The sequence below is a fragment of the Cyprinodon tularosa genome, unplaced genomic scaffold, assembly GCF_016077235.1.
Source record: "Cyprinodon tularosa strain WSP-4 unplaced genomic scaffold, ASM1607723v1 ctg306, whole genome shotgun sequence".
Classification (NCBI taxonomy): domain Eukaryota; kingdom Metazoa; phylum Chordata; class Actinopteri; order Cyprinodontiformes; family Cyprinodontidae; genus Cyprinodon; species Cyprinodon tularosa.
The window spans coordinates 669,382-685,175 of NW_024039015.1; the positions used below are offsets into that span (position 1 = coordinate 669,382).

At 36.7% G+C, this 15,794-nt stretch overlaps 1 protein-coding gene and 1 non-coding gene across 4 annotated transcripts in view; one reads left to right on the plus strand and one right to left on the minus strand.

Moving 5' to 3' along the window:
* The window catches only part of LOC119787944 (partitioning defective 3 homolog), a 502,126-nt gene that overhangs the window by 448,061 nt on the left and 38,271 nt on the right, over positions 1-15,794 (minus strand). The window lies entirely within an intron of this gene.
* Positions 6,266-6,337, plus strand: trnaw-cca. Its single transcript has one exon. It is a non-coding gene; the product is annotated as a tRNA-Trp (tRNA).

Genomic DNA, 15,794 nt, shown 5'->3' on the forward strand with positions numbered 1-15,794 from the left:
CCCTCCTACTATTTAGGTTGAAGTAACAAGGAGACCACTTGAAGCATTCTATCAGTGGGGCTGAAACAATTGAATTAATCATGATTAATTGATTATTGAAGTAATAGTCAACTAATTTAGTAATTGATCAATCGTTAACTGGAGTATGCAGACACTAAAACATGTCTTTAGCTGATATAGCGACCCACTTAGAGAAGTAAATATAAAAATATATAAATTGTAAAACAATATATCAACATTTTGTATTTAAAATAAAAAAACAACTTTTTCTTTTGTCATTATGCTCTATCCAGAGCCCCTCAAGTGGAAAAGTTTTATCTTCACCTGGTTTATCTCTGTAAAAAATCTTCTTCAAGGAACCTTTTGCTATCCTATTATTAATCAATTCATAAAAAAAAAATAAACAGATTCATCTATTTGCAAAAAAAATTAATTCACCCAAATGCCCAATTTAACTAATTTGCTTTTGTCACATAAAGTAATGAATGTTTTTAAAGAGAAAGGACAAAAAAAAGTACATTAATGAAAAAAAATAATAATACTAACAACTGAAATGTTTGGTGTGCATTTGTTTTTAAACTCAATCTTGAGTATTTTCCAGACAGTGCTCCGTCTACCTTCTTATCAACTACCTTCTTCGTCTCTGGTTAAAAAAATAAAAAAGCCTTCCCACAACATGATGCTGCCACCACCATGTTTCATAGCGAGGAGCTTGAGCTCTAGACTATTTGCAGTGTTGTTTCCAACACACTTAACATTTAGCACAAAGACTAAAACCTTTAATTCATTTCAATTCATTTTGGATCAACCTAATGACTTGTGGCAAACATACATTCATGATACAAACCTTCTCCAAACGGTCAGTTTGCTGTCCAATTACTCTTCCACCTGAGCTGTGGATCTATGCTGCTCCTCTAGAGTGGGCCTCTTGTCTGCTTCTCTAATAAATACTCCCCTTTCTGTCTCTATTCTCAGTCTTCAGACCAATGAAATGGTGAAAGCTTTTCTTTTAAAACCAAAATTATCTCTAAGCATCTAGATTTTCTCCCTTAACATCCTTGCTTGCTCTCTAGTTTGCTACTTGCCCACTGTTGCTCTTTAACGCTTCCTAAAGAGCTGTATTTTCCACCGAGATAAAAACTGGACATGTGTACTGAAGGTAGCTAGTTACACTGGTTTTCATTTAAGGATATCTGAGGAAAAGACTGATGAAAACAAACGGATGATTTTTCTTATTCCGCTCTTTGTGTTACTCCATCACCTAAAATCCCGATAAAATAAGTTTGGACTTATTGTTGACAAAACCCTGAATAGTTCAAGGGGCACCAACAGTTTTCCAAGACTCTGTACCTACTGTAAACATTCCTCTAACTTCAGTATATAACAGTTGGGTTTCTTTCCAAATGTGGTAATCATGATCCAAAAGATGACAAATAATGTTAGGTAGTGCATTCCTTCAAAAGTCTTGTTTGTGAGAGTAAAGGGTTTTAGTGTACTTCAGCATGCAGAGCTTTTTTTTTTTTTTTTTTGCACACAGTCTTGGATCTGAACACAGTGTCTAAGCAAATGGTCAACTGGAAACCAGTACAAATGTAAAGAGGGAGCAGATCATTTCAACAAAGTAAGCATTGTGACACGGCCCTTTGTATTATTGCAGCGTATAGTAACAGCTGGCACAGGGAGGACGGCACTGTGCTGATAAAGTGTTAGCAAACACAGGAGTTAACCTCAGCTCTAACTGTTACCACATCTCTGCAGGGAAAACCTAGTGCCTGCTACATTACTGCGTCAGTGAGGATATCTAGCCTTTTGCTGGTTGGAGTAGTTCTGCAAACTGGCAAACGAGGATCTCATAACCGTAGCGCTGTAGTCATCAAACATAATTCTATAAACACGATGTCTGTTCTCTAACATTTTTGGAAAAAGGCTTCAGCTTCTTTTTACTCCTGTGGTTGTGATTGCACTGACAGAGCAACTTCTGCAAGACAAGATTGCTGTTGTCTGTAATTTAATAACAAGCTGTGCAATATTTTGCTGTGTGCTACAGCTCGGATGTATTTACTTATTTATTTTTTTTCCAGGGTAAGACATTTCTGTCACGATTTGCATGACGAGGCTGGTGAGGACCCAAATGCAAAGACCGGTAATCAGAGGTGAATCTTGCAAATTTAATAAAGTAACAGGGGGTTAAAAACTCTAAGCATCAGGGAAAACTCACGTGGGAAGCCAGAGACGTGGGAAAAAGCTAAACAACAAGGAACCAGCACTGAGTGACTGCAGAGGTGGAGTATATAAGGGGAACAGAACAAAGGATGGACTAATGAGCTGAATATGGAGCAGGTGTGAGTGGAATTAACTAGAAGGAAGCCAAGGGGAAAGGAAACAAACACAAGGGGGCAACAGAGAGTAACTAAAGACTACTTGAATAAATTGGAAAATAAACCAAAGATCAACAAATCAGAACAACTGAAAACTAAAAACTCAGACTTCAAAAAGGGGAGAACCATGACAATTTCAAGTTTATATATGTGTCTTTGTTTTTAATGTTCTTGATGCCCAAAGTTAATACAGGTTTTAGAGATAGATAGATAGATAGATAGATAGATAGATAGATAGATAGATAGATAGATAGATAGATAGATAGATAGATAGATAGATAGATAGATAGATAGATAGATAGATAGATAGATAGATAGATAGATAGATAGATAGATAGATAGATAGATAGATAGATAGATAGATAATAGATAGAAGATAGATAGAAGATAGATAGATAGATAGATAGATAGATAGATAGATAGATAGATAGATAGATAGATAGATAGATAGATAGATAGATAGATAGATAGATAGATAGATAGATAGATAGATAGATAGATAGATAGATAGATCTAAAACAGCATGTAAGATATTGACTCTTGCTGTGACAAACATCTCATTTGCACTAGACCATCTTGGCCATATTAAAAATACCCGCAAAGCATCATTATAGGCCACCTGTATAAATGAGGCGGGGACATCAAAGTGTCTTTTTTTAACTGGTATCATCATCAGAGTCGTGAATAATACAGTAAATTACATGTTTCGCCTGTAGCACCCAGCCCCAATCATTTGTGATGGTTTCCGTAACATTGCGTCATAACAACACAGACAGAAATCCCAGGATTAGAAAGATAATAACAACAATAAGAAGCTTGGAATAAAAGAAAATATGTTTGGAATGTGTTTCAGTAAAATAAAAACACATTGCAAACAGGCCTGCTTGCAGAAAACCTTTACAAAAGAAAAAAAACAGTGCAACAAAAGCAAAACAAAACACTGTGAAGTGTAACCTCTCTTCTTGGCTCAGTACAGGAAGCCACTATTCATGAGTCGGAGCAACGTTCTCACGGAGTTACAAGCTTGAGTAACATTTAAGGATGTCTTGATCTGATACAGATGTGGAAAATTGATCTCATATCAGCCAAAAAAATAAATATCAGAGAATATCAGCCTGCATCTAAACTATAAAATATCTGCTTTTAACGCAGATGATGGTGAATAATACATGAGTTAGGGTTCTCACATCTATTGTAAGTGACTGTTGTGAACTCCATATTCATCAGGACAAACCACATAGTGCAAGTGCAAAACATATTACTGGTGAATCTATCCGCCAAACTCCTATATTACATACACACAACTCCTATTATATACACTGTACTTAATCTGTATTATTTTTTGTATTTGTAATTTGCTTAATTTTAACCTAATTTAACGTCATACTTTTTTGCCCTGTAATACACCAGTGAGCTGTTATTAGGGCGATATTCACATTTCTTTATCTTATTTATTCTGAAATAATATGTTTTCTGTTCCTCTCATCTCATACAGGTATGCAAGCAGACGTCTATGAGTTATATTCTGTATCTTATATTTTTGCTGTTTTGTTTAATTTTCTCACTTCTCATGCACTCTTTCCTTTCTCTATCTTTTCTGTCCCCTTAGTTCTTATCCCATTTTTCTTTATTACCTCCCTTTTCCATCTCAGTTGTTTATTGTATTGTACACCCTAAATCATTTTCAATAAAGTTTAATATATAAGTATCAAGCAGAATCTAATAGCAATAGTTATAATGGTCTGAAAGCAAAGCTGTTTGGCTATCATCTAGTTCTGGCATATCTATTCCAGGTGCAATATTGGCAAAACCGACAAAAAAGAACAAATAAAAACAAGCTGATATCAGTTGATAACTTGCTGTCTGCTCTGTAGTCCGCCTGCAGTCAGCTGCTTAACAGACTGTTTGTAGTTAACACTCCATCCATTGAAAACAGTGCTATTGTAATAAGGGTGGTAGGTGGAGCTGTCTTTGAAAATATTTCCAAACAATCTATTCTCCCTTTGTTGGAAACAAGTGAAACATTTAATAGCTGTGTTAATCCAGCTAACCAGCGAGGGTACAGCAAGAAATAAAGTAGAGCGGACCCAGATGCACCAGTAAGTCAAACCGTTTCTCTAAAAGTGAAAAGAAAATGACTTTCTATAAGCAGTGCAGTTTTTGTAGCTCATTTAAATCTTCATGTACCTTATAAACTGGCCCATGGTTAGAAATAATTCAAATAAATAACTTATTTTTTTTTTTCTTTAAATACAGGCTGTACTAAGAAGAACACTCGGACAGATGTTCACACAAGGAGACCAAATCCCTTAAATAAAGATAAAGGTCATATACCACGTTCCGCAGACCCACCTGCTGGCTAATCCGGACCCAACCTGATTTAAAACATTTATAAATTACTGCATGTTGTCCAACGACAGTGTCTAACTTCACTTGCACCACTTCTCCTGTTAATATGGTAAAGCCGTCCGGAGCGCCGGGACCATGCTGCTCGTGATACAAATTAGCCAATGAGCTGCTGTCAGTCTGGGTTGCTGCTGCTGCTACTTTTAGACACAGCAGGCAAACCTGTGGCAAGCCGGGCGATGGGAAAAAAGGAGAAGATGAGAAAAATAGAGCAGAGAAAGTGTGGACTGCTGGAAGAACTGCGGTGAACTGGTGAAAGAAAAGTGAAATGGTGCTCAAAGATGACCCTGCACATTTAGAGGATGTTTGGCTCAATCTGCTGCTGTCAAGCAGGATTCTCCACCATGAACAGAATCAAAAATAAATCTGGATCCAGGCTCAAAATGAGCACCTTGCAATGTGCTTGAGAATGGCTTAGTCTCCATTCAAACCCAGGTTTAAAGCCTTTCAGGGTAGACTAAAGCCCACTGCTCTCATTAAGACAGAAAAAAGAAAACGGTCAGTTTAGGTGTTTTATAAAAAATGTGATTCAGGAAATTGTCTATATACCAAAATTAACGATTGTTCTCTTCTTCAAAAAAGCTTCAGATTTTTTTTTTAATTCAAAAATTCAATGTATAACAAGGATGCATTAAAACCTGCTTTTTATTCCAGTGTTAAATTCTATCTAAAGTAACAGATTATAATTAAAATGTTCTGTATTCTGACCCACTGATTTTTAATTGGTTAGCCCTGCTATAGAAGCACAGATGAGAAGTAGAGGAATGAAAACAAAATGTATATCTATCAACTAGATGGTCATAGAAATAATTACTATCATTTCCTTTGGAGGATTGTCTTTTATCATGCAACGCTAACAGTCAATCACATTTTAGTTTCCAACACTATGGAGAAACACATCTCTGAAGAGTTTCAACTAAATAACTGAGTTATTTCATTGGCAGCATGCTGCATGTCCATTAAAACATCAAGGTAGAATCATAATGATGACAAAATCCGGTCACAAACTCAAAGGGATTTTGCATTAAGCGGTGCAGCTTGAGTCGATAAGGAAGGTATGAGAACATGCGTGTGATAATTGAGTGATTCGGTTCCTTTTCAGCAACCTGCTCAGTCGCTTAGTTTTGAAATATTCCCTCATTCCCCTAAAAAGAAAGCCTTCTTTGTCTTGTTCTTGTATCGGCCTGGATGATCTAGTGTCAGAGGTGAAGGGAAACAGAGAGGTTGTTGTGGTGTCACGTATAGACAAGCAGAAGGTCTTTTTGTCTTTATGTCTTTGTAGCAGAGTAAGTTGTCTGTTCCTGTCAAAAACCACACAAAGACCACTGCCCTCGAGGGAACGCAGCGTTGGGAGAAGAGTGAGAAAACGACAAAGAGGAGGCATGTGCCTGTGAGTGTTTTTCAGAGCGCTATCACAGAGACGGCAAGTGTTTCTATTCCCACTGGGGTAATATTACTGACCATATCGTGTGATTCAGCAGGACCTCGTGGCGCAACGGTAGCGCGTCTGACTCCAGATCAGAAGGTTGCGTGTTCAAATCACGTCGGGGTCATAGCTTTTCCATCTTTTTCGATTCATTAACAGTTTGAGGTATTTGTTGATGAAAGGAATTAAACTGATCTCTACTGAATAACAGAGCTTGATGAAGGAGGACAAGAGCTGAGATTGTCCTTCTACAGACAGCGGAGTGCAGGTAACAAAAAGCTTTTAAGTGCCACAGGTTGAGGATCATTATTTCCCTAAAGTAAAGCACATGTGGAAACAGTTCAAATGAGGTTGAATGTTAACCCTCATCCATGCATCCTGTGTTCTGCTGCAAATACAAGCTTTCCTGGTCAGTGCAGTAATTGCTGCAGCATGGTGGGCAGCCCGTCTTTATCATCGGTGAGAAATATGAATTGAGTCTATTTGTGACAGATGATGGACAGAAAATAAAAGATAGATAGAAAGATAGACATAGAAAGACATATATGGAAAAAATAAAGTAGACCATGCAAGTTTCAAAATAAGAGGAAATGCACGGATGGATCTAGGGCTGCAAGTGACGGTCATTTTGCAAATTGATTAATCTGTTGATTATTTTTTCAATTAATTAAATAATAATCATATACCCAAAGGTTCCTTACAGAATACTTTTTCCAAAAAGAAACCAAGTGAAACTAAAACGTTACACTTGAGGATATCTGAATAGAACATAGTGATGGGCATTTTTTTTTTCTATCTTGCACGGAAAGTGTTTACATATTTCTTTTTACGTTTTCATTATAATTGCTGCTCATGGCGAGTTGCTCTGTCAGCTAAAGGCATGTTTTAGAGTCTCTACACTCCAGTTAAGGATTAATCAATTACTAAATTAACTGATGATTATTTCAATAATCGATTAATCAAAATTAATCCGATTAATTGTTTCAACTTTTAAAGGGACATGTGGATTAGTACATGTGAAGGAAGCCTTATGGACCAAAAACTATTTCTTAAAATTCGGTTCTGTAAACTAAAAAGGGAAAAGAATCATAAGGAAAGTGTCCAGGCACCAAATCCATGCAAAAACTTCCCATCCAGAAGATATCTGGAGGGAAGAAAGAAAAGGTATGTTTACCTCGTTGAAGTCGCACTTGCAGCTGCATATATCACACAATGCAGATTAAAATCCTGACACACACAGCATGAATAGAAACAACTCAAGGTAAGGCTAAAGGTTAGGTCACACCACTATATTTAACATTTTTCATCCCTGTTCCAACATCCCACAAATAATAAGAATTAAAGTAGGGATGCACGATATAATCGGCCCCCTATCGGTATCGGCCTTAAAACTGAATATCGGACGTCGGCCAACCCACCAATATTTAACCCGATATTTGATCAGCTTTTGAGTTTCTAAAGTCTAAAAAAGGAAAAAAATACTACTTCTTCCTTTTCCTCAAAAGCTTCTTTTTTACAGACTTAAAAACTTCTAAAGACTAGCGAAAAAATATTGATACATTAAATGTTGATATATTGACGCGGTATCGATCTATTTTACTAACAAAATCTCACAAGAATTTGCAAAATATCACGAGAGTTTGTAACAGAACGATGAAATTTCACGAGATTTTGAAAGTAAAATAGATTGATACCGCGTTTTTAAAAATCAATTTGATATCAGCATATGAAAATATATTTGAGTATATTATTTTTCAAAGTGTCAGAAATGGATAACAAAACTGCTATTTTCAATGACTACTTATTTTTGTCCAGCTTTAATATCGGTATCGATATCGGTTATCGGCTACATGAGTTTTAAAATATCGGCATATCGGATATCCCAATAAAAATCCCAATATCGTGCATCCCTAAATTAAAGATAATATATTTATGTATCTAACAGGGGTTTTTAAATGTAAAGACAGCAGAGCTGCATGTACACATTTACAATCAGCTCTAAGTGAAATGCCTTCATACGATCCTTTTATTAAATAATGCTGGGTTGAACATTAGTTACCTTGCAATAATTATCTTGTCCGGTGTTCAGGTCTTAAAGGTTTGGTAAGGGATGAAATGCTTTGGTAATTTAAGCTCTACACATAGATTTAGACCACATCTACCAACTTTCTTATTAAACCTAAGGGTGGAGCTGCATACAGCATACCTGGGTTCTGTTTTTATATATTTCCAAAGTTATTCATTTCAACTTTTTGTCTGCATGTCTACGGAACAGGATTAGGGCCACTGGAAAAAAAAAAAAAAAGTTAACTGATTTTTTTTTTCTTTTTATTTCAGTATAGTATGGGAAAAAAGTCAGAATTCTGACTTTTTTCTCAGAATTCTGACTTTAATCTCAGAATTCTGACTTTTTTCTCAGAATTCTGACTGAATTTTGACAATAAAAAAAGTCTGAATTCTGACTTTAATCTCAGAATTCTGAGAAAAAAGTCAGAATTCTGAGATTGAAGTCAGAATTCTGACTTTTTTTATTGTCAAAATTCAGTCAGAATTCTGACTTTAATCTCAGAATTCTGAGAAAAAAGTCAGAATTCTGAGATTGAAGTCAGAATTTTGAGAAAAAAGTCAGAATTCTGACTTTTTCCCATGTTAAACTGAAATAAAATTTAAAAATCAGTTTAGTTTTTTTTCAGTGGCCTTAATCCTCTTCCGTAGCATGTCCCTGTGTAAAACCGTCTCACAAAAAAAAAAATAAAAAAATTGCACTTGTAAAATACTAATTGGCCTTTAAGCTTTTTCTGATTCTGAAATGAATATTTCAGAAAAAGGGTAAAAAACTAAATACATGTTTCCTCATTGATACCTCAATTAACTCTAAAAAAAAATGAAGCTTAGAGCCTGTCTTTAGGTTTTGCTCTTAAGAAGTAGTGAAAACATAGATTACTGATTAGTTCAGCAGCTCAAACTCCCACTCAAAAGTTTTGGCTCTTAAGCTCAAAAAATGCTGAAATTCATGGAGTGAACGTTCTCCCCTGTGTGTCAGACACACTGGTGTCACATGTCACCATGCACACATTCACACACAGATAAACACATGCATAAATTCCTTCCACACTGTTACCAAAAATTTCAAACTAGCTCCAGAAGAAAGCAACTGTTAAACAAATTACAGATTTACTCTATATGCAGTTAACAAAGAACCAGATCTTTGGATGAATACAGTATGATTTGGGTTTATTATGCTGCTCAAACGTTCTTGGGAAATCAAGGACACATAGTTTAAATAGAATGACAGATAAGCTGATCCATTTTTAAAGAACAACTTCTCTTAAAGAGAAACAATTAAAAACATCTTTATTAATTGTCTTTGGATTTTGATATATATATATTTCTTTATCTTTTATCTGTGTCTCTCTTTCCATCCTTTTCTTGATCACTGCAGGGTATTTTTGTCCACCTTTTTCTTTTTCTTTTTTTATTTGGCCTATTTAAAGACAGACAGGGTAGGGTCAGGGTTTAAACTCAGCCCAGGAGCTTGGTTTGGAGAGGTCTTCTATCTAAAAATGGGACCCTATTTAACAAAAACATTTTAATTGCAGTATGTATTCCATGATAGGAATGCAAAATACTTTCAGTTTCAAAAAGCAAACAAGAAGCTTATTTTAAAAAGCACAGTTATGGAACTAAGGGACAAAACCAAAGCTATATCCTGAAATACATGCTGGCTCTTAAATTAATCATTTTATGGCCTGTTATCAGATGTTAAAAAGCCAAGGTTTGGACTACAGTGTTTGGATCTGTAGAGATTAATATAATGCTGGGTTGGCATTCGGAAAGACCTTCTGCCAGCACAGCCCTGCACAGTAAATCTCTACATTTTTTATCTTATTTTTCTGTGGGTCCTGCAACAATTTTCTGCTTCTTATTCCCATCTTCCATCAGCTTTTGCTTCTTCTCTGCTACTATCAGGCTGAGATTACGCTGAGCCATCTGTGACTGCAGCAACACAGCTGTATTTTATGGGCTACAGAAAAAGCCATACTGACCATCAGTCAGCTTGGCTTAAAACAGCCCAGCTGATTAGGAATCCTCCAGAACCTTCCTCTGTGTTTCAGGCCAACTGATATGCAAAATTTAAGTGAACTATAAAAAGAATAAATAAATAAAATAGCTCATTTGCAGTGTTTCCATTTTGGAATAAAGCAAATTAACAAAACAAAATTTTTGTAGTCGCCCACATTACATAATCATGCATGGTTGTAATAAACAGGAAGTGGAGTCTGAGACCTGGCACTGACAGACAACACAGATCAGTAATTGATTTGACATTACTAACATGTCAGCTAGTAATGGCGATGCTGCTTCCAGCCATGTTTACTAACATAACAGGAACATCCGCAAAGATGCAGCTGAGAAAGAAACAGCTGATCAGACCTGTGAGGTAAAATTTCACTACATTAGAGCTGATTCGAAACAGTGTTTCCATCTCCTGTTTTGGCCATTAGCCCTTTTTTCAAGAAAGCCAAAAAAACACCTCAAGCAAGCATAAAAAGTGTTTGCAAAGGTGGGGCGGGTTTTTATTTTATTTTTTATTTTTACTGTTTCGATCAAGCTTTTCTGAAACTATACTTAAAAATGCACATTAGAAAAACCTGACGGAAGGGCACCGTATGGTTACTCCACCCCTGCCTGCCAAAGTTGCTCTCTCTGTCTGTTGGTGGGAACAAATGTGTTTACCTGCATGCAAGTACATGTGACTCAGCTTGAGTCTGTGACAGTGTTTGAAGAGTTTTTTGTACAGATTCTTCAAGTTTGGCATTTTATTAGAGAGTTGAAACTAGATTGGCGACACATAAGGACAGGAATAGGTAACTATGTCCATCCATCCTTTATCTGACACGCTTGTCCCAATTGGGGTCGCAAGGGGTGCTGGTGCCTATCTCCAGCAGTCAATGGGCGAGAGGAGTACACCCTGGACAGGTCACCAGTCAACACAGAGACACACAGGACAAACAGCCATTCACGCACACACTCACCTAAGAACAATTTAGAGAAGCCAATTAACCTAACAGTCATGTTTTTGGACTGTGGGAGGAAGCCGGAGTACCCGGAGAGAACCCACGCATGCTCAGGGAGAACAAGCAAACTCCATGCAGAAAGGCAATGACATCAACTGTGAACAAAGACGATTATGTGCTGTGCTCTTTTAGGGAGGGGGTGACAGGACACTGTGCCCCTCTCCTTGGATAATGGCAGATCTACATCCTCATGTTCTTTAGCAGTCTTAAGTTTCAACTTATATCGGTGTTGAGCATGTGCTAAAGCTAATTAGGGCTGAAACTTACAGAAGTCGACGTGAAGAACAAACTATCTCCTCACATTTCCAACAAAAACAATAAACTAAATCAATATTTACCCAATCCTAAATCCAATTTAGGCCTAAGGACAAGGGGGTAGATCAGGAAGACTTTGCAGTCTCCAACCATTGTGTGAATCAGTGACATAGAAACCTTACATTAGTCAAATAGGTGCAAATTTACTTTGACCTATTCTAATATTTAGCTGCCAATAATGCTGTAACTGACTTTTAATAGTACTAACTGAACACGTATTAATCTAGATGCTCAATAAACTGAGTTGAAGAATGACTCTCTACATAGAGAGGGACGTCCAGAAACTCCTAAATGTAGTAAATGTAGTGACTTTAGTATGACAGGTTTGTTTTAGCTGGCTAAAATAGACTGAACATTACTCCGGGGTAAAACATTTTGTCCAAGAGAAAAATGCTAGGCTTTAACTGTGTGATTACAGTTTGTGTGGAAGAAGATTGCAGCTGTCTTGTAAGGGGAGCCATTCACAGTTTTGTTTTTTTTTCTGAGGCAAATTCTGTCTCAGGCTTTGTGTATAATTTATGTTCTTAATATGCAATACAGCTGCAGCCTGCCAAGCTCAAAACTAAGAGACATATGAGACTCTGCTGCACACGTGCTTGCAGACCCTTACTTGCCAGAGGCCTACCATAAGTAATTATCCATTAGAGGAGAGAATAAAAAAGAAAAAAAGACATACAGATCAACCCAAAAGTTAGATTTCATAGCATTTCTGGTGTTACTTACAAGAGTTACTTAGTATTTTCATTCCCCTTTAAGACACTGCAGCATGTGGGTAATAACGTGACTCCACCCATCCAGTCAAAAGCGTAAACAAAGAGAATGGCAGATGAGGCCAGTGAAGCAGCTTGCAGAGATGAAGCTGAGTATGCACTGTGTTGAGTGCTTGGCAGACAGCTTTTGAGTGAGAATGTGCGAGCTTAAACAATTCACATAATTCTCACTGTGGCTCAGTTCAGTAGCACAAAAATTACGCCATAGATGTTGAGTAAAAGAGCACCAAAATGCAAAGTTTGTCTCAAAACTGTTGGGACGACCCAAAGTAGCATAGCCAACCTCCACCACCTACAGCACGACTATGCTGTTGAGTTCAAAGATGTGCAAAAGTCTCCATCACTTATGCACAAAAACGTTCACAAGAGAACATTTTCTTCTCTGCTACTACTACATTTTTGTCCTGTTCAATGAGACATTGTTGAATCTTTAAACATGGATGAATTTCGAGTCAATGATTCGATGCAATCAACTATTTTTCTTTAGACAGAAAACTTTGAATAAATTTAACTGAATTGTTTCTGTAAAGTGCCTTGAGATTAGCCTCGTGAGACCATCCTGATCTCGAGAGCTTTCAAGGTTTCACTCGCAGATCAGTCTGGCTACTCTCCGTTAAAGAAAATTTGGAGCCGTTCACCAAACAAACGTCCAATCAGCGTTGGCTTTGAGGCGGGTTGAGGTGTGACACGAGGAGCGCGACATTTCAGTCTAAAGAACATGGCAGCTTCAGCCGATGAAACTAGCGTGGCTATCGGGCAAGTTTTATCTGAATTACAGAGTATTTCTTCACTGAAAGAAGAGCAAAACACTGCTCTGGAGGCTTTTCTCAGAGAAAAAGATGTTTTTGCTCTACTCCTGACTGATTTCGGCAAGAGTAGCCTGGCTTGTGGTTGTGTTTTCGTCGTCGCTCTGTCAGTACGTCATATGCTTCGTTGATCTGATTGATTTATTTGGCCCATCTATCACCAACATAGGCCAATCAGATAACCAGTATTTTCACCCTTCCCAACATTACTTCAACGGAAGGTTTCCAGATGGATATGCGAAGCAAATCCATCTGGCAGAGTCAGGTTACCTTGAGATGACATGTGTTGTGAATTGGCGCTATATGAATAAATTGAATTTAATTGAATCGTTACAAGACTTTTTTTTCATTGAAAGTAATATGTAATGTGATTTGGTCAATAAATCAATGAAAAATAGGTCTACTGCATTTCCTCCACATGTCTTTATTTTCAGATAGAGGAGCATTTATCGTTATTGAGGTAAAACTGTCCAGTTTATCATGATATTGATTTGAGGTCATATCACCCAGCCTTAATGCAACATCTGATTATTCTGCTTACGATTAGACATGAGTCACAAGCATGAATGAACCCTGTAGTCATCTTTCCAACTCTTTGATCTGCTTGAGTAGAGGATTTGCTGTACCTAAAGCTTGTTGCTATAAGCGGAGAGCTGCACACCCCCCATAATAAGTAGTATGAGGAAAGCTAGGCATCTGGTTTACATACATGAGGCAGGTCGGAGTGTGAGTGTGCAGGTTCACTCAAACCGCTCATGCTGCCTCATTGCCCCGCCTGAGCTGAGGCCACTGCTGTGATGAAAGTTTCACTGACAAATTAAAACAGACATTATCACATGAGGATCTCATTAAGTAGTCTTATAATTATACCTAATGATCATTAAAGCGATTACAGAGTAAACGTCTATAAAAGATTTGCTTCTGGCTGTCTGATGAAACATCAAAGAGAAATCCTCTCACTTTTTCTCCACGTGTTTTTATCTGAAAATATAAAAACTAAGAAGTTAATTATCTGGAGATGTGATTTTTATTCTTTGCTTAGCAGAAAAAGGTTCACCCAGACTATGATACAAATAGATTGTGTTTTCTGAAATAAAAATTTTTTTTAAAGAAAATTCTGTTACATTTTTTAAACTTTAAGGTTGTAAGATGACAAAATAGTTTTATTAAAACAAGAGGCTTAAGTTAGCATGGATCCCTTTAGCTTAACACTTAAAGAAGCTACTATTTAAAAAACGGTTCCAAAAAACTTTGTTGATCTTGAAGAAATGAAATGTTGCTGTAATTTTAATAGGGGTTTCTTGAAGTAGTAATTGTAGATGTTAATAGCTGTAAGCAGAAAGGACCTCCTGCAGTGGCCTGTATTACAGCGGGTCTGTAGAAGGTTCTGACTAAGGACACTGTTGATAATAATAATAATAATAAATATATATTATTTTTAAAAGCCGCCTTTCTAGACATTCAAGGTCACCGTACAAAAAGAGTTATAAAAAAAGTTGTTCAACAGTCCTCTGAAAAGAACATCTGAGGATTTTACAGAATCCTTTTCCAGTTTCCTTTTTTGTATAATCATCTCCACAGGTTCTAGGGGAGTTGCCGGAACAGAACTGACATTTTTTTAATAGCTTCTTGAAGTCATTTGTACGGAAGAGGATTAGGGCCAGTGGGAAAAAAAAAAAAGAAAAGTTAACTAAATTTTATTTCAGTTTAGTATGGGAAAAAAGTCAGATTCTGACTTTAATTTCAGAATTCTGACTTTAATTTTAGAATTCTGACTGAATTCTGACAATAAAAAAGAGATTAAAGTCAGAATTCTGACTTTTTTCCCCATACTATACTGAAATAAAATTAAAAAAAAAAATCAGTTAACTTTTTTTTTTTCAGTGGCCCTAATCCTCTTCCGTACATTTGATCTGATGCTGCAACCCAAAATATGTTGGCAGAAGAGATTCAATTCTTCACAAAAGAGTAATAGACGATCTGCAAACATTGAAGGAGCTAAGCTTTCTCAGAAAAAAACAGTCTGCTCTGCCCCTTCTTGCAGACTCATACAGGTTTCTGTAGTTTGTCTTCAAAAACACCCAAAGAACAAAACACAAAAGATGGAATCATTAAAATAGTTGATAAAATCTTTCTGAAAAGGAACTATGAAATTAACCAAGATAAGCAGAAGGTGAGGGGATCATATTACTGAAAACCCCATGGGACTTCTCCCCTGCAGGCACTTAGCACAGCCAAGAACAGAAACAGGCAAATTTGGTGCAGATGAAGCAATCAAGTTCATCATCATTCAAAGACAGTGTCATCTCCCTTATGTTATTTAGGTCTTACTCAAGACTCAAATAAAGTTTCATCAATTTGATTGATTTTTTTTGTGTGTGTGTAACCCATGCAATGTGATTTTAAACGATTTTGTTTGCCACTTCCACCAGAAACCTAGAATTGCTGTAAGTGAGCCCCAGATTTCTTCAGTATAACACATTAAAGGCAGCATAACCCATTTTCTCCTCACAGCGGTGGATGTCACATCATCTTACAAGGCTTTTTTTCCCTTCTTGTAAGCCAGGAGATTTTGCTTACCAGATAAGACCTCCAAACACGGCAGGAAAATCATG